Below are 22,030 nucleotides of genomic sequence, written 5' to 3'. Positions count from 1 at the left end.
AGCCAACACCCCTAACCATTCAAGTCTATGAAGACTGAGATAGGTAAGAAAGCTACAGAAGAAAATTTGAAAGCTAGCAGAGGCTAGGTTTAAGAAAAAAAGCCATCTCCAGAACATAAAAATGTAAGGGGAAGCAGCAAGTGTTCATGTAGAAGCTGCAACAAGCTGTCCAGATCTACCTGAGATAATTGATGAAAGGTGGCTATCCTAATAACAGATTTTCAGTGGGGGAAAAAATGTTGTATTGGAAGAAGTTGTTATCTAGGACCTTTACAGCTTGAGAGAAAAAGGCAGTGTCTGGCTTTGAAACTTCAAAGGGTAATCACTTTGGCAGCACATATACTAAAAAAACTGAGATGATACAGAGAAGATTAGCATGGTCCCTGCACAAGGCTGACAAGCAAATTAGTGAAGCATTCCATTTAAAAAATAATTTCAAAGGGCAGGTTGATTCTCTTGTTAGGGGCTAATGCAGCTGGTGATTTTAAGTTGAAGCCAATGTTCATGTGCCACTCCAAAACTCCTAGGGCCTTTAAGAATTATGTTAAATCTACTCTGGCTGTGCTCTAGAAATAGAACACAGAGCTTGGATGACAACACATCCATTTATAGGATGGTATACTGAATGTTTTAAGCCCACTGTTGAGATCTACTGCTCAAAAAAAAAAAAAAAGATTCCTTTCCTTTCAAATTATTACTGCTCAGTGACAATCCACCTGGCCACCCAAGAGTACTAATGGAGATGTACAAGGAGATTAACATTTTTTTCAGGCATGCTAACACAACATCCATTCTGCATGCAACCCACGGATCAAGGAGTCATTCCATAAAGCTATGGCTGCCACAGATAGTGATTCTTCTGATGGATCTGGAAAAAGTTAATTGGAAATCTTCTGGAAAGGATTCACTATTCTAGATGCCATTAAGAACATTCATGATTTATGGGAGGAGGTCAAAATATGAACTTTAATAGAAGTTTGAAAGAAGTTGGTGCTAACCCTTTCACAGATGACTTGAAGGGGTTTAAAAGTTCTGTGGAAGAAGTAACTGCAGATGTCATGGAAATAGCAAGAGAACTAGAAGTGGAGCCTGAAGATGGGACTGAATTGCTGCCAATCTCACGATCAAACTTGAAGAGGTGAGGAGCTGCTTCTTAAAGATGAGCAAAGAAAGTAGTTTCTTGATATGGAAACTTCTCCTAGGGAAGATGTTGTGAACATTGTTGAACAGTTGACAACAACTGATATAGAGCATTACAGAAACTTAGTCAATAAAGCAGTAGTATGGTTTGAGAGGACTGACTCCAATTTTGAAAGAAATTCTACTGTAGGTCAAATGCTATCAAATAGTATTGCAGGCTACAGATAAATCTTCCATGAAAGAGTCCATTGATGCAGCAAACTTCATCGTTGTCTTATGTTAAGAAATTGCCACAGCCACCCCAACCTTCAGCAACCACTACCCTGATCAGTCAGCAGCCATCAGCAATGAGGCAAGACCCTCTACCAGAAAAAAAGATTATAATTTGCTGAAGGCTCTGATGATCATTAGCATTAAAGTATTTTAAAATTAAGGTAGGTACATCTTTTTTTTTTTTTTTTTTTTGAGACGGAGTTTTGCTCTTGTTGTTCAGGCAGGAGTACAATGGCACAATCTCGGCTCACTACAACCTCCGCCTCCCGGGTTCAAGTGATTCTCCTGCCTCAACCTCCTGAGTAGCTGGAATTACAGGCACCCACCACCATGCCTGCTTAATTTTTGTATTTTTAGTAGGGGCAGGTTTTCATCATATTGGCCAGGCTGGTCTTGAACTCCTGATCTCAGGTGATCCACCCACCTCAGCCTCCCAAAGTGCTGGCATTACAGGCATGAGCCACTGCACCTAGCCAGTACATCTTTTTTTATGACATAACTTGCATACTTAATAGACTACAGTATAGGGTAAATATAGCTTTTATATGCACTGGGAGACAAAAAATTCACATGACTCAATTTATTGCAATATTTGCTTTATTGCAGTGGTCTGGAGCTAAATCCACAATATCCCCCTGGTATCCTTGTAACACTATACTGCTCTGTGAGTAGTGCAAGTATTTTATAATTACAAAACACACCTAATTCCTTCCTCCCGTCCCTTGCTGTCATTCATTTCATTTACACATAAGCACATATAGTCAAGTACATTGCTGGTATTACTATTTTGAACAAACTGTCTACTGTCAGACCAATTAAAAATGAGAAAAATAAATTATTTTACCTTCACTTATTCCTTCTCTCATGCTCTTTTTTTTCTTCATGTAGATCCATGTCTCTGACCTAGATTATTTTCCTTCTCTCTAAAAAACCTCTTTTTACATTTTTTTGCAAGGCAGGTCTACTGGCAAATAATTTGCTCAATTTTCATATGAGAAAGTCTTTATTTTTCCTTACTTTTGAAAGATCATTTCACAGGGTGCAGAGTTCTAAGCTGGTGGTTTCTTTCTCTCATCACTGAAACTATTTTACTCTATCTTCTTGCTTACACAATTTCTGATTCATCAGACGTAATTCTTATCTTTGCTCCTATATAGGTAAAGTTTGTTTTCCTTTGGCTTCCTTCAGGATTTTTCCTTTATCTTTGGTTTTCTTTCATTTGGATATGATATGCCTACGTGTCCTTTTTTGGGCATTTATCCTGCTCGGTGTTCCCTGAGCTTTCTGGATCTGTTGTTTGGTGTCTGACATTAATTTGGAGGAAATTCTCAGTTATTATTGCTTCAAATATTACTCTTCCTCCTTCTATTTCTTTTTCTTCTAGTATTCCCATTATTGTATGTTACACATACAATAAATAACTGTCTCATGGCTCTTAGACATTCTCCCCTCTCACCCCCCAAGTCTTTTCTGTCTTTGCTTTTCAGTTTGGGAGGATTCTATTGTCATATCCTCAAGCTCAGAGATTCTTCCCTCAGCCAAGTCCAGTCTGCTAATAAATCCATCAAAGTCATTATTCCCGTTACAGTATTTTGATCTCTAGCATTGCCCATGATTGTATCTTAGAATTCCCATCGTTCTGCTCACATTATCCACCTGTTCTTGCACGTTTTCTACTTTTCCCTTTAAAGTTCTTCACATAGTTCTTAAAACTTCCTGGCTTAATAAGTCTAACTTCCCTGCCATAGCAGACTCTGGTTTTGATGCTTGTTTGTTTTAGTCTTTTCAAATTGTGAGGGTTTTTTTTTTATCCTTTCAGTATTTTTTATAAATTTTTGTTGAAAGGTGGACATGCTGGACTAGTTACAAGAAACTGCCTTGGTAATGGAGTGGTAAAGTGCGGGGGACGGGAAGTGTCTATCATCCTACGATTACTTCTCTGTCTTTTGGTGGGTCCGCACCTCTGGTCTGTCAGCTGTCCCAGTGCTGCTTCAGGTTTTTTTCCCCTCTTAGCAGGGACAGGATGGATACAGTAGGGTGGAGTTGCATATTTTCCTTTCCTCAAGTAGTTTAGGTTTTGATAAAACCCCAGCTGGGCCGACTCTGAAAAAGTTTCTCCTGAGAGCAGATCTTGTTCAGAACAGAATGCTCTGATTTGTTTCAGGAAGCACGAAGGGGTTTTTCTCTAAGATTCACTGTGAGAACCCAGCCAGGTGCCTGAAAGTAAAGCTTCTCAAAGTGTGGGGACTGCCAAGACTCAGTTCCCCTGAAGATTTAAAGTCATGCTTGTCTATACCTAATTTCCAGCAGTTTGTGAGTTACGGTTCCAGTTTTCCTACCCCAGCACTAGTTCCTGGGGTGGTTTCTGCTCTGCTAAGTTGTGATTCTCTGCATTTACCTGTCTGTCTCTTCAGTTTTGGGGGCAGCCTTTGCCCTTTGACTTCACCTCTGTAATAGATCTAAGAAAAATTGTTGATTTTTGTTTCAGTTTGTTCAGCCTTTTCCCTGTTAGGACAGAGTAACAACTTCTAAACTCCTCATGTGCTAGACTGGAGAGTCAGCTTTGTTTTGATGTCTCTTTAGTTTGCTTTATTCCAAACCAGTTCGCCTGCCCATTTATATCCATAACAGATAATTTTTGAGAGAGTTCAAATCTTTGTATTCTTTCTTAATTAAAAAAATTGAAATTTTGACAGAAGACCACCGAAAAATGGACAATGTTGCTTTTTTCTGTTGTCAACACCTCAGAAAAAGTCTAATAATGGGGCCTGAATTTTTTTAACTGGCACTGTGACTTATGCCAAACGTTGATAAAAAACAGAAATGCTATACTATGTCCATGATAGCAAAGAATGCCAGGACTTAAAACCAGCCATGAGGGCTGGTTGTGGTGGCTCACGCCTATAATCCCAGCACTCTGGGAGGCCAAGACAGGAGGATTTCTTGAGCCAAGGAGTTCAAGACTAGCCTGGGCAGCACAGTGAGACCCTGTCTCTGTGTTAAAAAAAAAAAGAAAGCTATTAATAGGCCATTGCAAAGTGAGTCTTTTAATTGAGATTTCTTACTGGTGTTAATGTGGCAGGTTCTGCATATTCCTCACCTGTCATATTGTCGTACTGGCCCAAGCATAGAAAGTCAACACCAAGACAAAAGTATGCCAAATTGCAGGGTCTTTATTGCGGGCGGCCATGGAGGACTTGGGTCTCTCTAACCCGTGGCCCCAAAAGGAGGGTGTCAAGACCTTTTATACCCGTAAAACCACCTCGGGAGTAAGGGTGAGGGGCGAGGGTGGGGGTGAGGGGCTTCAGACGTTCCGAAGGCTAGTGGATTCTGTAAATCACCTCCTGGGCGGAAATGAGGGTGAAGGGCTCTGGACATTCCGAGGGCCAGGGGACTTTTGACATTCTGATTGTTACTTAAGCGGTTCACAAAAGTTAAGATAAGCATTTGTTTACACATTGTCTGGGTAGGGTGGATATCACAGACCTTAATTACTTATTACAAGTTGCAGGGACCAAGATGGCATGGGTTTGGACTGCTCGTCTATCACATTTGGGTTACAGAGAGCAGTTTCAACAGAAAGCTGAGGTATGGTTGAGGTATGCAATTTTATGGGGCTTTTACCATGTCATAATATGTGTTCCGTTTTCCTTTATTATGGGGAAAACTACTCTTTGGCATGACACAACGTTTCTTCATTTTCTTTGCTAATAAAGATTTGGTATTAATTAAAAAAAAAAAAATGCTGGTAGCTGGAAAGATGGCTGAATAGAAACAGCTCTGGTCTGCAGCTCCCAGCAAGACCAATGCAGAAGGTGGGTGATTCCTGCACTTCCAACTGAGGTACCTGGCTCATCTCATTGGGACTAGTTAGACAGTGGGTGCAGCCCATGGAGGGTGAGTGGAAGCAGGGTGGGGTGTCACCTCACCTGGGAAGCACTGGGAGTCAGGAAACTCCCTCCCCTAGCCAAGGGAAGCTGTGAGGGACTGTGCCATGAGGAACAATGCATTCTGGCCCAGATACTATGCTGTTCCCATGGTCTTCACAACCCACACACCAGGAAATTCTCTTCGGTGCCTACACCACCAGGGTTTCAGGCACAAAACTGTGTGGCCATTTGGGCAGACACTGAGCTAGCTGCAGTTTTGTTTTTCCTATTCCAGTGCAGTCTGGAATGCCAGTAAGACAGAACCGTTCACTCCCCTGAAAAGGGGGCTGAAGCCAGGGAGCTGAGTGGTCTTGCTCAGTGGATCCAGCAAGCTAAGATCCACTGACCTGAAATCCTTGCTGCCAGCACAGCAGTCTGAAGTTGACCTGGGATCCTTGAGCTTGGTGGGGGGAGAGGCGTGTGCCATTACTGAGGCCTGAGTAGGTAGCCTGCCTGCTGGCTCAGAAGAGAGCAGCAGATCTCCCAGCACAGTGCCCAAGCTCTGCAAAGGGACAGAATGCCTCCTCAAGTGGGCCGTGCCTCCTGACTGGGAGACACCTCCCAGCAGGAGTCGACAGACACCTCATACAGGAGAATTCAGGCTGGCATTTGGAGGACGCCCCTCTGGGATGAAGCATCCAGAGGAAAGAACAAGTAGCAGTCTTTGCTGTTCTGTTGGTGATACCCAGCCTCTGCTGGTGATACCCAGGAAAACAGCATCTGGAGTGGACCTCCAGCAAACTCCAGCAGACCTGCAGCAGAGGGGCCTGAGTGTCAGAAGGAAAACTAATAAACAGAAAGGAATACCATCAACATCAACAAAAAGGACACCCACACAGAAACCCCATCTGAAGATTAGCAACATCAAAGACCAAAGGTAGATAAATCCACGAAGATGAGGAAAAACCAATGCAAAATGGCTGAAAATTCCATAAGCCAGAATGCCTCTTCTCCTCCAAAGAATCACAACTCCTCGCCAACAAGGGAACAAAACTGGACAGAGAATCAGTGTGATGAATCGATAGAAATAGGCTACAGAAGGTGGGTAATAACAAATTCTCTCAGTTAAAGGAGCATCTTCTTTTTTTTTTTTGAGACGGAGTTTCACTCTTGTTACCCAGGCTGGAGTGCAATGGTGCGATCTCGGCTCACCGCAACCTCCACCTCCTGGGTTCAGGCAATTCTCCTGCCTCAGCCCCCTGAGTAGCTGGGATTACAGGCATGCACCACCACGCCTAGCTAATTTTTTGTATCTTTAGTAGAGACGGGGTTTCACCTTGTTGACCAGGATGGTCTCGATCTCTTGACCTCGTGATCCACGTGCCTCGGCCTCCCAAAGTGCTGGGATTACAGGCGTGAGCCACCGTGCCCGGCTAAGGGAGCATGTTCTAACCCAATGCAAGGAAGCTAAGACCCATAGAAAAAGTTTAGAGGAGTTACTAACTAGAATAACCAGTTTAGAGAAGAACATAAATGACCTGATGGAGCTGAAAAACATAGCATGAGAACTTCATAAGGATACACAAGTATCAATAGCCAAATTGATCAAGCAGAAGAAAGAATATCAGAGATTGAAGATTAACTTAATGAAATAAAGTGTGAAGAAAATATTAGAGAAAAAGGAATGAAAAGGAACGAACAAAGCCTCCAAGAAATATGGGACTATGTGAAAAGACCAAACATAAGTTTGATTGGTGAACCTGAAAGTGATGGGGAGAATGGAACCAAGTTGGAAAACACTCTTCAGGTTATTATCCAGGAGAACTTCCCCAACCTAGCAAGACAAGCCAAAATTCAAATTCAGGAAACAGAGAACACCACAAAGATATTCCTCAAGAAGAGCAACCCTAAGACACATAATCATCAGATTCACCAAGGTTGAAATGAAGGAAAAAATGTTAAGGGCAGCCTGAGAGAAAGATCTAGTTACCCACAATGAAAAGTCCATTAGACTAACAGCAGATCTCTCTGCAGAAACCCTACAAGCCAGAAGACAGTGAGAGCCAATATTCAACATTCTTAAAGAAAAGAATTTTCAACCCAGAATTTCATATCCAGACAAACTAAACCTCATAAGTGAAGGAGAAATAAAATCCTTTACAGACAAGAAAATGCTGAGAGATTTTATCACCACCAGGCATGACTTACAAGAGCTCCTGAAGGAAGCACTAAAAATGAAAAGGAAAAACCAGTATTAGCCATTGCAAACATACCAAATTGTAAAGACCATTGACACTAGGAAGAAACTGCATCGACTAACAGGCAAAATAACCAGCTAGCCTCATAATGACAGGATCAAATTCACACATAACAATATTAACCTTAACTGTAAATGGGCTAAATGCCCAAGTTAAAAGACACAGCAAATTGGATAGAGTCAAGACCCATTGTTGTGCTGTATTCAGGAGACCCATCTCATGTGCAAGACACATGTAGGCTCAAAACACAGGGATGGAGGAATATTTACCAAGCAAATGGAAAACAAAATAAATAAATAAATAATAAAGAAAATAAAGAAAAAAGAAAGGAGGTGTTGCAATCCTAGTTTCTGATAAAACAGAGTTTAAAACATCAAAGATCAAAATAGACAAAGAAAAGCATTACATAATGGTAGAGGGATCAATGCAACAAGAAGAGCTAACGATCCTAAATATATATGCACCCAATACAGAAGCACCCAGATTCATAAAGCAAGTTTTTAGAGACCTACAAAGACCCTTAGACTTCCACACAATAATAGTAGGAGACTTTAACACCCACTGTCAATATTAGATCAATATCTAATTTTGATATTAATTTTCTGAAAATTAACGAGGATATTCAGGACTTGAGCTCAGCTCTGGACCGAGTAGACCTGATAGTCATCTATAGAACTCTTCACCCCAAATCCACAGAACACACATTCTTCTCAGCACCTTATCACACTTATTCTAAAACTGACCACATAATTGGAAGTAAAAGCATTCCTCAGCAAATGCAAAAGAACAAAGATCATGACAAACAGTCCCTCAGACCATAGTGCAATCAAATTAGAACTCAGGATTAAGAAATTCACTCAAAACCACACAACTACGTAAAAACTGAACAACCTGCTCCTGAATGACTACTGGGTAAACAACAAAATTAAGGCAGAAATAAACAAATTCTTTGAAACCAATGAGAGCAAAGACACAATGTACCAGAATCTCTGGAATACAGCTAAAGCAGTGTTTAGGAGGAAATTTATAGCACTAAATGCCCATGAGAGAAAGCAGGAAAGATCTAAAATCGACACCCTAACATCGCAATTAAAAAAACTAGAGGAGCAAGAGCAAACAAATTCAAAAGCTAGCAGAAGACAAGAAATAACTAAGATCAGAGCAGAACTGAAGGAGACAGAGACATAAAAAACCTTCAAAAAGATCAGTGAATCCAGGAGCTGGTTTCTTGAAAAGATTAACAAAATAGATAGACTTCTAGCCAGACTAATAGAGAAGAGAGAAGAATCAAATAGACACAATAAAAAATGATAAAGAGGAGATCACCACTGATCCCACAGAAATACAAACTACCGTCGGAGAATACTATAAACACCTCTATGCAAATAAACTAGAAAATCTAGAAGAAATGGATAAATTCCTAGACACATCCCCTCTCCCAAGACTAAACCAGCAAGAAGTTGAATCCCTGAATAGACCAATAACAAGTTCTGAAGTTGAGGCAGTACTTAACAGCTGACCAACCAAAAAAAGCCCAGTACCAGACAGATTCATAGCCGAATTCTACCATAGGTACAAAGAAAAGCTGGTACCATTCCTTCTGAAACTATTCTAAACAATAGAAAAAGAGGGACTCCTTCCTAACTCATTTTATGAGGCCAGCATCATCCTGATACCAAAACCTGGCAGAGACATAACAAAACAGAGAAAATTTCAGGCCAATATCCCTGATGAACATTGATGCAAAATCCTCAATAAATATTGCCAAATCAAATCCAGCAGCACATCAAAAAACTTACCCACCATGATCAAGTTGGCTTTATCCCTGGGCTGCAAGGCTGGTTCAACATATGCAAATCAATAAATGTAATGCATCACATAAACAGAACCAATGACATTACATAAACAGAACCACATGAGTATCTCAAAAATGCAGAAAAGGCCTTTGATAAAATTCAACACACATTCATGCTAAAAACTCTCAATAAACTAGGCATTGATGGAACATATCTCAAAATTATAAGAGCTGTTTATGACAAACCCACAGCCAATGTCATACTGAATGGGCAAAAGCTGGAAGCATTCCCTTTGAAAACTGGCACAAGACAAAGATGCCCTCTCTCACCACTTTTATTCAACATAGTATTGGAAGTTCTGGCCAGGGCAATCAGGCAAGAGAAAGAAATAAATGGTATTTGAATAGAAAGAGAGGAAGTCAAATTGTCTCCGTTTGCAGATGACATGATTGTCTATTTAGAAAACCCCATGTCTTGGCCCCAAATCTCCTTAAGTTGATAAGCAACTTCAGCAAAGTCTCAGGATACAAAATCAATGTGCAAAAATCACAAGCATTCCTATACACTAATAATAGACAAACAGAGAGCCAAATCATGGTGAACTCCCATTCACAATTGCTACAAAAAGAATAAAATACCTAGGACTACAACTTACAAGAAATGTGAAGGACCTCTTCAAGGAGAACTACAAACAACTGCTCAAGGAAATAAGAGAGGATGCAAACAAATAGAAAAACATTTTAAGCTCACGGATAGGAAGAACCAGTATTGTGAAAATGGCCATACTGCCCAAAGAAATTTATAGATTCAGGGCTATCTCCATCAAGATACCATTGACTTTCCTCACTGAATTAGAAAAAACTACTTTAAATTTCATATGGAACCAAAAAAGAGCTTGTATAGCCAAGACGATCCTAAGCTAAAAGAACAAAGCTGGAGGCATCACGCTACCTGACTTCAAACTATATACTACAAGGCTACAGTAACAAAAATAGCATGGTACTGATAACAGAACAGATCTATAGACCAACAGAACAGAACAGAGGCCTCAGAAATAGCACCACACATCAACAACCATCTGATCTTTGACAAACCTGACCAAAACAAGCAATGGGGAAAGGATTTCCTATTTAATAAATGATGTTGGGAAAACTGTCTAGCCATATGCAGAAAACTGAAACTGGACCATTTCCTTACATGTTACAAAAATTAACTCAAGATGGATTAAAGACTTAAATGTAAGACCTAAAACCATAAAAACTCTAGAAGAAAACCTAGGCAATACCATTCAGGACACAGACATGGGCAAAGACTTTGTGACTAAAGCACCAAAAGCAATGGCAACAAAAGCCAAAATAGACAAATGGGATCTAATTAAACAAAGAGCTTCTGCACAGCAAAAGAAACTATCATCAGAGTGAACAGGCAACCTATAGAATAGAAGAAAATATTTCCAATCTATCTGACAAAGGGCTAATATCCAGAATCTACAAAGAATTTAAATAAATTTACAAGAAAAAAAAACACATCATAAAATGGGCAAAGAATATGAACAGATACGTGTCAAAAGAAGACATTTATATGGCCAAAAAACATATGAAAAAAAGCTTATCAGCACTGGTCATGAGAGAAATGCCAATCAAAACCACAACGAGATACCATCTCATGCCAGTTAGAGCGGTGATCATTAAAAAGTCAGGAAACAACAGATACTGGAGAGGATGTGGAGAAATAGGAACACTTTGACACTGTTGGTATGAGTGTAAATTAGTTCAACCACTGTGGAAGGCAGTGTGGCAATTCCTCAAGGATCTAGAACCAGAAATACCATGAGACCCAGCAATCCCATTTGGGTATATACCCAAAGGATTATAAATCATTCTACTATAAAGACACATGCACATGCATGTTTATTGAGGCACTGTTCACAACAGCAAAGACTTGAAACGAACCCAAATGTCCATCAGTGATAGACTGGATAAAGAAAATGTGGCATATATATACCATGGAATACTATGCAGCCATAAAAATGGATGAGTTCATGTCCTTTGCAGGGACACGGATGAAGTCGGAAACCATCATTCTCAGCAAACTAACACAGGAACAGAAAACCAAACACTGCATGTTCTCACTCATAAGTGGGATCTGAACGATGAGAACACATGGACACAGGGAGGGGAACATCACACACTGGGGCCCGTCGGGGTGTGAGGAGCTAGGGGAGGAATAGCATTAGGAGAAATACCTAATGTAGATGACAGGCTGATGGATACAGCAAACCACCATGGCACGTGTATTCCTATGTAACAAACCTGCACGGTTTCTGCAGATGCATCCCACAACTTGAAGTATAATAATAATAATAATCTTAAAAAAAAATAGCTAAGAGCACATACATCATTAAAACTCAATTTTTTCCTAAGTCTGCTTTACTATTCAAGATAATGTCATAGAATTTTTCAACTGAAGGAACCTCAGAAGCAGGCTAACTAACTACATTCCCTATATTACCAGTGAGGAAACCAATTCTCAAAGAATCCTGTGGCTTGTAAAGGTCACACTGGCAGTCAGTTGTAGAGATGGGATTAGAAATAAGGTATCTTCACTTCCAATTATCTTTATGTCTCTGATTCTTACATCATCTTCACTCCCATAGCCTTCTTTCCCTTTATTTCCTTTCTATTCCAGTTCTTCCTTCACTTCCTTTCCTTCTTTCCTTCTAATGAGCAAATGAGCAAATTACAGATCTTTTATTTATTTATTTATTTATTTAAGACACGGTCTTGGTCTCTTTCTATCACCCAGGCTGAATTGCGGTGGTACAACTGCAGCTCACTACAGCCTCGAACTCCTGGGCTCAAACAATTCTCATGCCTAGTCCTGAGCAGGTAGGACTGGAGGTGTGTATTACCATGCCCAGTCAACAACAGACCTTTTTTTAATGAAAATAAATCACCCCATTACCCTTCTGTCAAGGTTTGTCAATAGTGTCATTTTTGACATTTGGGCTAGATAATTCTTTTTTCTTGGGGGCTGTCCTGTGTGTTGTAAGGTGTTTAGCAGCAGCACTGCATCCTACCCATTAGATGCAAGTAGTCAATATGAATCCAAATTTTATGTAATTCAGTGACAGAAGATGGTGGTACCAGAAGAAGTAAAGTAATAACAAGGCCTCTTAAGGAAGAGGTCTGCTTCATGGTGACTCAGCAGGAGACTCTGTGACATGACTGCTGGGAAACCCTTTGGGAGGCCTGACCAGGGCCAAAATAAAGTTATCCTGAGTCATGTACCTATGCTATTTAAGAACAAAAAATACCCCCAAGAAAACAAACAAACAATAAAATTTTATGTAGTTGTAGTAACAGCCTAGATACAATTACTTTTCTTTCTCTTTCCTTCCCTCCCTCCCTCTTTTCTTTCTTTCTTTCTTTCTTGCTTGCTTGCTTTCCTTCTTTCTTCTTTCTTTCTGGGACAGAGTCTCATTGTGTCACCCAGGCTGGAGTGCAGTGGCACGATCTCAGGTCACTGCAACTTCTGCCTCCCGGGTTCAAGGGATTCTCCCACCTCAGCCTCCCAAGTAGCTGGGACTATAGGACCACTCCACCACAACTGGCTAATTTTTGTATTTTTAGAGGAGTTGGGGTTTCACCATGTTGGCCAGGCTGGTCTTGAGCTCCTGACCTCAAGTGATCTGCCCACCTCGGCCTCCCAAAATGCTGAGATTACAGGCCTTTTTTTCTCTTTTTGCTGTAAGTAAAAAGAATGCCTCAAACCCTAACTTAGAAAGAAAAAAAAAAAGGGTGTGAGAGAAGGGATGTATTGACCTTCTTAACTCTAAGTCAAGGGTGTACTGCTCTGAGATGAATAGGTCTAGGAAGTCAGATGATACCACCAGGATTTTCTCTCCTTCTCTCAGATCTGCTTTCTGCTATGTTGGCTTCATTTCCTGAACTGTAGACAAGCTGAGATATAGCTGCACGGAGTTTCAACCTTATAATACCACAGTTTACCAACCCAAATGAAATAGAGACTTTCTTCTAGCAAGTTCCCAGGAAAATGTTCTGGTTGGCTCAACTTGAATCATGTGACTACCACTCTGCCTAATCACTGTGGCTGTGCAGACAGATTATTATGAGTGGTTAGGCCTGGGTAACTTGCCCACGCCTTTGACAGAGGAAAGTACCCTAGAAATTAAATGATTAAGGTAAAGGAGACACAGTTCTACAATAGACAAAGGGACGCTGTCACTGGAAAGGGAAGAAAGGATGCTAGACAGACAAAAATAGCAGATGTCCATGTCATCTGCTTACAATATTTAACGACTGGTTTCCTCTAGTTGTAGTGCTATGATTTCCTTAAGTGTTCTGCTACCATTGAACTTTAAGGTGATTTGACATATTTTTCCATTATAAAAGCAGTGTTCTTTTTCAATGCCTTCTGAATGACTTCTACTAAATTTCCCATCCGTTTTCTAAAATGGGGGCCTTTGGTTTGAATTCTGAACTACAAGATTTAAAATGGAATGATTTACCACCTAATTTAAGGCCATTCGGTTTTGCTTTATCCCCTTTTGCTTTTATACTTCCATTATAATCCTTCCATCTGTGATTATACCAACTGTTGTGGCAGGATCTGCTCCAGCTGCATGGGCACATTTGAATACATTAGTGTGCTACGTCAGTGGTTTAGGAAATTTTTTATGGTACCATGAAGATTTATTTCTAATTCTTGTAGGAGCTGCTTTATTATTCTTTTAACTATTAACCTCGAAAATAATATTGTTGAATTTTAAGACTTTAGACCTGTACATGTACTTAAAATACAGGATCACTCTAATATCCTAATGTCTGTCAAATATGCCTCTGATTGTTTCATTGCTACGAAATCTATCTACCTCCTTTACCTGTTTGAATTTACTTCTCCATATTTTAAGGTCTAGCTCAAATGTTACTCCCTTTTATATGATTTAGTCAAACAATATTAATCAAGTGAATGTTAAATAGTAAAAGTGAAATTACATGAAAAGCTCCACATTTTGCATATTTAAACTGTTTTTCTTTTTTTTTTTTTTAAGACGGGGTTTCACCATGTTGGCCAGGCTGGTCTTGAACTCCCGACCTCAGGTGATCCGCCCACCTTGGCCTCCAAAGTGCTTGGATTACAGACATGAGCCATCACGCCTGGCCTTTAAACTGTTTTTGATTGTCTTGTATGCTGTTGAAGGTGGGACCCACTTTTGAATCTTCTTTTAGTGGTGGAATGGGGTATATGTTGTTCATGAGTGTCACTCATACTGAATTTATGATTTGTCCAGGTGAATTTATGAACAGTAGTTAGTGCTGTTGCTGGAGGGTCATCCGTGAATGAAGCCAGTGATAGCATTTGAGGGGCTCCATGTTTCCATCCACATCCCATAATGTGGATTTTTGCCACTTATTTCAGTAGTATATACAAAAAACTGCTTGTTGCCTTCATAATATTTGTTTCCATATTTGTCTTTCCCTATTGTGAACCCCCAAAATCTAAGATAGGTCTCAGTCAGTTTAGGAAGTTTATCTTGCCAAGTTAAGGACGCGCACCCGTGACACAGACTCAGGAGGTCCTGATGGCATATGCCCATGGTGGTCCAAGCACAGCTTGGTTTTATACATTTTAGGGAGACATGAGCCATCTATCAATGCATGTAAGATGAACATTGGTTCAGTCTGGAAAGGTGGGACAACTGGAAGTGGCGAGGGAGGCTCCAGGTCACAGGTAGATAAGGGACAAACAATTGCATTCTTCTGAGTTTCTGATTAGCCTTTCCAAAGGAGGCAATGAAATATGCATTTATTTCAATGAGCGGAAAGATGACTTTGAACAGAATGGGAGGCAGGCTTGCCCAAGCAGTTCCTAGCTTGACTTTCCCCATAGCTTAGTGATTTTGGGGTCCCAAGATTTCTTTCTCTTTCATATAACACACCAACTTTCACATTTTCCCTGAAGAAAATCTGTAGAGAGCTGTAGAGACTACTGTGGCCATAACCTGTTGTGGTCCATGCTATAAGATCCGCAAGAACTTCATCTTGTCCCATAAGATGCAATTTTTTTTTTTTTTTAGACGGCATTTCCCTCTCGTCGCCCAGGCTGGAGTGCAGTGGTGTGATATCAGCTCACTGCAACCTCCACCTCCCAGGTTCAAGTGATTCTCCTGCCTCAGCTTCCCGAGCAGCTGAAGTTACAGGCACCTGCCACCACGTCTGGCTAATTTTTTGTATTTTTAGTAGAGATGGGGTTTCGCCATGTTGGGCGGGCTGGTCTCAAACTCCTGACCTCAGGTGATCCGCCTGCCTCAACCTCCCAAAGTGCTGGGATTACAGGTGTGAACCACCATGCCCAGCCAAATATGCGATTTCTTGTATCACTTTGTTCAGTTTGTTTTCTCCCTTCTCATTGCACTCAGTAAATCTACTTCGTATCCAAGAAGTAATGAAATAGGTGGTGTGGTACCACTAATTTAGGCTTCTGCAATGATCATGGACTTGTCTTTCAGTGAATCATAGGTAGCAATAGCCTACAAAATATATAGTCACTAAGTTGTTTATGGAAGTGTCAGAGGCTTTTGAATCAGAGCAACTCCCATCTTGAAGAGGGGCTGGGTAAAATGAGGCTGAGACCTACTGGGCTGCATTCCCAGGAGGCTAAGGCATTCTTAATCATAGGATAAGATAAGAGGTCAGCAGAAGATACAGGTCATAAAAACCTTGCAGATAAAACAGGTTGCAGTAAAGAAGCGAAATGTGACCTGCGACCAGATCAGCGTGGTGGCTCACGCCTGTAATCCCAGCACTTTGGGAGGCCGAGGCAGGCGGATTACGAGGTCAGGAGTTCAAGACCAGCCTGAACAACATGGTGAAAACCCGTCTCTACTAAAAATACAAAAATTAGCTAGGCATGGTGGCAGTTGTCTGTAATCCCAGCTACTCGGGAGGCTGAGGCAGGAGAATCACTTGAACCCAGGAGACGGAGATCATGCCACTGCACTCCAGCCTGGAAGACAAGAGCGCGACTTCGTCTAAAAAAAAAAAAAAAAAGAAGAAACCAAAATGGCAATGAGATTGACCTCTGGTCATCCTCACAGTTATATTCCCACCAGTGCCATGACAGTTTACAAATGCCATGGCAATGATAAGAAGTAACTTATATGGCCTAATAAGAGGAGGCATAAATAATCCACCTCTTGTTTAGCATATAATCAAGAGATAATCATAAAAATGGGCAACCAGCAGCCCTTGGGGCTGCCTTGTCTATGAAGTGGCCATTCTTTTATTCCTTCACTTTCCTAAGAAACTTGGTTTCACTTTGCTCTAGGGACTCGCCCTGAATTGTTTCTTGTGCAAGAACCAAGAACCCTTTCTCGGAGTCTGAATCGGGACCCCTTTCCTGTAACAGAAGCATAATTATTAGCAATAGCAAAAGATTGGAAACAAATAAAAGGGGCTGGGCAAGGTGGCTCACACTTGTAATTCTAGCACTTTGGGAGGCTGAGGCAGGAGGATCTCTTGAAGCCAGGAATTAAGACCAGCCTGAGCAACGTGGCAAAACCCTGTCTCTATGAAAAATATAAAACTTAGCTGGATGCAGTGGCGAGCATCCCAGCCTCCCTCTGGGGGTGCAGAGGTGGGAAGATCACTTAAGTCTGGGAAGTCAAGGCTTTAATGAGCCATGATCATGCCACCGCACTCCAGGCTAGGCAACACAGCAAGATCCTGTCTCAAAAAGAGAAGAAAGAAAGAAAGAGAAAGAAAGAAAGAGAGAAAGAAAGAAAGAAAAAAGGAAGGAAGGAAGAAAGAAAGGAAGAAAAGATTTGTTATTAGGGGATATTTTAATGAATTATAATATTGCCATACAATGGAATACTTTGCAGCTATAAAAACAGTAAGTTTTTACATGTTGATATGGTACAACTTCCAAGATATTTTAAATATATAAAGAGGTAGTACAGCAGAATATTTACAAGTATGGAACCCGGAGACTAACTCTGTAGATTCAAAGATCAGCTCTGCTAATTCTTAGCTGTGTAAACTTGGACAAATTTTTCAAGTTCAGTTCCTTAGTTTTTTTCATCTGTGAAATGAGATGCCAATGGCAAATACCCTACAGATTGTTTTGAGTCTCAAATGAGTTGCTACATAACATGCACTTAGAACAGCATCTCACACATAGTAAAGTAATTGAACCACAGCAGTGAGATGCGAGAGAATGATTTTTGAAATGTCATATAACTCAAAAAAATGAAAACTGAATCTTTGAAAAATTAATTGCCATGACACATTTTCACCATTTCTGCCTTGTGTTGTAGTGTCGTACATTTTCATGGCCAGGAAAATCTCCTCTTTTATAGTCTTCTATTTTTTTTTTTTTTTTTTTTTTTGAGACAGAGTCTCTCTCTGTTGCCCAGGCTGGAGTGCAATGGTGCAATCTCAGCTCACTGTAACCTCTGCCTCCCATGTTCAAGTGATTCTCCTGCTTCAGCCTCCTGAGTAGCTGGGACTACAGGCACATGCCACCACACCCAGCTAATTTTTGTATTTTTAATAGAGATGGGGTTTCACCATGTTGGTCAGGCTGGTCTCGAATTCCCGACCTTGTGATTCACCCACCTCGGCCTCCCAAAGTGCTGGCATTACAGGCATGAGTCACTGAGCCTGGCCAGTCTTTTATTATTATAATCTCTTTGAGGACAAGGCCTGGGTTTTCCTCAGTTTGTAGACCTGCATGATCTCTGTCTTCTACCATGTACAGGGCAAATTCCATATGTATTTGTTGACTAACTTAATAACATATTCAGATTATTGTCTGCATATAAGTATAATTGCAGAGCTCTGACATTTAGAGAGTAGTTTTAGGCTCTCTTAGGAGGCTGATCCTGTAATTTCAACATTTAAGGACAAGTCTGCAGATTTTTTTTTAACATAGAAGGAGTAATTTTATTTCCAGCTGGAGCAATATTCTGAGAGTGTTGTTTTCTAAGAATTTTATTTTTAAATGAGGATGAAGACTAATAATTTTTAGAATCTCTGAGTCTCAGAAAGGTTAAGAGCTGGCCTGCTTTATACGTCTAACCAGTTTATGACTAGTCATTTATCATGCCAGGGTTCAAACCTGAATTGGCTGATTATTTGTTCTTTCTGCTGCCAAAGTGAAGTGGAAAGCAAAGCCATAGTCACTGACTTTGTAAGTGAGCCTTGATAAGAGAACATAAAGACAGATTAGTAGATCTGTGCTTCGGTAGTGCAGTCATCCCTCGGTATCCTCAGGATATTGCTTCCAGAACCCTGCATGGACACAAAAATCTGCAGGTGCCCAAGTCTCTTACATAAAATGGTATTGTGGCCAGACATGGTAACTCACATCTGTAATCTCAGCACCTTGGGAGGCTGAGGCGGGCAGCTCACTTGAGGTCAGGAGTTTGAGACCAGACTGGCCAATATGGTGAAATTCAGTCTCTACTAAAAATATAAAATTAACCAGGTATGGTGGCAAGTGCCTGTAATCCCAGCTACTTGTGAGGCTAAGGCAGGAGAATAGCTTGAACCTGGGAGTCAGAGGTTGCAGTGAGCCGAGATTGCACTATGGCACTCCAGCCTGGGTGATAGAAACTCTGTCTCAAAAAAAAAAAAAAAAGGTGTCATATCTGCATACAACATACATACACCCTCCTGTTAAATCACCTCTCTAGATTACTTATAATACCTAATATAATGTAAATGCTATGTAAGTAGTTGTTTTACTATATTTTTAAATTTATATCATGTTTTATTGTTTTTTTTAATGTTTTTGAAATACTTTTGATCTGCACTTGGTTGAATCTGCGGATGTGGAAGACTTGGATGTGGAGGGCGAACTCTACTTCCCTTTGAGTATATTATTTAGACATTTAAACTTCTTAAAAAAAGCTATGAATGAATAAAAATATTCAATGTATTAGGAATATGAGGAAAAGTATAACAAGATCATTTTGTATAACTTTTTTTTTTTGAGACAGAGCCTTGCTCTGTAGCCAGGCTGGAGTGCAGTGGTGTGATCTTGGCTTTCTGTAGTTTTGACCTCCTGGGCTTAGGTAATCCTCCCACCTCAGCCTCCCAGGTAGCTGGGACTACAAGCATGCACCACCACACTGGCTAATATTTGTATTTGGGTATTGTACATGGGGTTTCACCATGTAGCCCAAGCTGGTCTTGAACTCCTGGGCTCAAGCAAACTGCCTACCTCAGTCTCCCAAAGTGCTAGGACTACAGTCGTGAGCCACCGTACCTGGTCATTTTGTATAACTTAAGCCTTTGCCTCTGAGATTAAGGTCACCTACAATTCTTAAGTAAAATAAGGAATTATAAATGGCCTAAAATGTTTCCTTTGTGATATTTAGTAATATAGTTTCTCCACATTCCTAAATCATTTTGAATAAATGTCAGTCATTATCTCATGTAGGGCTGATCACATCGCCTTTTTCCAGAATAATTTTATTATAAAATATAATAGCGAAGTATATATACATATATAAAATTTATATATTTAAATACATATAAATTTATTATATATAATATATTTATTATATATATTTATTTTTATATATTTATTAAATATAAATTTATTATATATATTTACATATATAAATTTATTATATATATAAATTTATATAAAATAGTGAGGCAAATAAATATAATAGGGGCATTTTCAGGGCACAAGTTTATAGGTGTATACTGTTTTGGAAAGCCTTAGGTATGAAAATCCCCAAATGCTTATATGGAAGATTGCATATATTCAATTAGAGAAGATTTCTTCATGTTCCAAAATAATAAGGAGTTTCTCTAAATAGGAGGGCATGACAACTCACGTGCACTTGGCAAGAGAAACTTCACACTCTCCCTGGGAAAACTGTCCTATGTAACCCAATGCAAACCTTCCAGAGTGCTATGTATCAGAGAGTGATGTATGGCTAGCTAACAGAGCAGCTGTCCCAATCAATTATGTAACCCAGGGTTTGGGGACTTAGTTTTTATATATGTGCCTGATATATATGAAACATTATATAATATATAGTTATGATCATCATCATCATCATCAGTAGTGTTATAGGTGAAATTCTTTTAATTAATATCATTAATACAGACAAACAACACATTTTAGGTGCTCATCGTTGCATCTCCGGAGGTATTCTAACCGCTGAATTAAAAACCTGCCAAGATTTGACCAGACGAAGTTTGGAGGACGTTCCTTCCTCTCCCACCCAGAGTCACGCTCGTGCGTGCTTTCACAGTGACAGTGTGACCTTTTATACTTGGAGAGCACACTCTGATTCTTGAAAACGCCCACCGCCTTCCCAGAGGCAGCCGGCCTTTAGGTTAGCGTTCTACCTGGTAGAATCCCTTGACAGTTTCAGTACCTGGCTTCCAGGACTTTGGGTGTTAACGCCTGCCTGGACGGGAGGCACTGGGGAGAAGAGAGGGAAGGCGCTGAAACTCACAGGAGAAGGCGGGCTGGGGGTAGGCACTCCTGGAAAGAGGTTTTTCCGGGTGCCAGCAGCCGGAGAGAGCTACTGGGCTTGCTAGTGCATCTTAGTGAGTGACACTACGGGGACAGGACACTGGAAGAAGTGGTAGAAGACAGCTGCGCCTGGCGCGCCAGTTGGTCTATTTTATCTTTGGTAGCTAGACGGCAGTAGGACGCACCACTTCAGCTCCAAACGGGAACTGGTGGCCTCAAAAATTATTTTTTTTTCATTTTTTGGTAGCTAGACGCTAGTAGGACGCACCACTTCAGCGTCTGTGGAATTTCCATACGGGAACTGGAGACCCCAAGATGTTTTCTTTTCTTTTTCTTCCTTTTTTTTTTTTTTTTGAGACAGGGTCTCGCGCTGTCGCCCAGGCTGGAGTGCAGTGGCGCGATCTCAACTCACCGCTACCTCTGCCTCCTATAGTCAAATGATCCTCCCACCTCAGCCACAGTAGCTGGGACCATAGGCGCGCGCCACCACGCCGGCTAATTTTTATATTTTTTGCAGAGACAGGGGCTCGCTATGTTGCCCAGGCTGGTCTCGAGCTCCTGGCCTCAAGTGATCCACCCGCCTCGGCCTCCCAAAGTTCTGGAATTACTGTTGTGAGCCACCGCGCCCAGTCTGCTTCCAAGATTTTCGTTGCAAAGATGGAATGGTCGTTTCTCTGCGGATCCTCCAAACCATCGTTGGGAGAGTCCTCCTTAAAGTCTAGGAGAAAAGTTGCCTGCGGCGGACGTGAAAATAAGGCAACGCCGGATGGAGGAAAGTAGCCGAAACAAGCAAGAAAAGGAAAAGTAATAGCGAAGAACGGTTTAGGAAAGTTGATCTGGCGTGGTAAATGGCGTTTCCGGAGAAAACTGAAAACTATTGCTTTACAGAAGTCTAGCAAAGAGCTGTCCGGGCTCTGGAAACTCCTTAAGGGATCAAAATGGATGCAATGGGTACCCTTCTCCTAAGACACCACTTACGGGCCGGGAGCCCGGCCGTTCGCCACCTTTTACCTCCCTTCCCGCGGCCTGGCTCGCGGCCGCTCAGCTACCTCTAAAACCCGGAGCAGGAAAGTTCGCGCAGGCCTGGACGGCCCGGGTAGGAGCCTGACGGCCCGCATACTGCGCATGCGCAGGGGGTGCACCGCCAGGTCGGCTCAGGGAGCCGTGA

At 41.0% G+C, this 22,030-nt stretch overlaps 1 non-coding gene across 1 annotated transcript; it reads left to right on the top strand.

The window, feature by feature from the left end:
- Positions 1–318: 318 nt before the first annotated feature.
- Positions 319–428, top strand: LOC135274969 (U6 spliceosomal RNA). Its single transcript, XR_010342709.1, has one exon. It is a non-coding gene; the product is annotated as a U6 spliceosomal RNA (small nuclear RNA).
- Positions 429–22,030: the final 21,602 nt, after the last annotated feature.

The sequence above is a fragment of the Aotus nancymaae genome, unplaced genomic scaffold, assembly GCF_030222135.1.
Source record: "Aotus nancymaae isolate 86718 unplaced genomic scaffold, 86718_ANA_hifiasm-v0.15.2.pri h1tg000014l, whole genome shotgun sequence".
NCBI classification, from domain to species: domain Eukaryota; kingdom Metazoa; phylum Chordata; class Mammalia; order Primates; family Aotidae; genus Aotus; species Aotus nancymaae.
The sequence above is the reverse complement of the archived record's forward strand: the minus strand, read 5'-3'. Positions and strand labels throughout refer to the sequence as shown.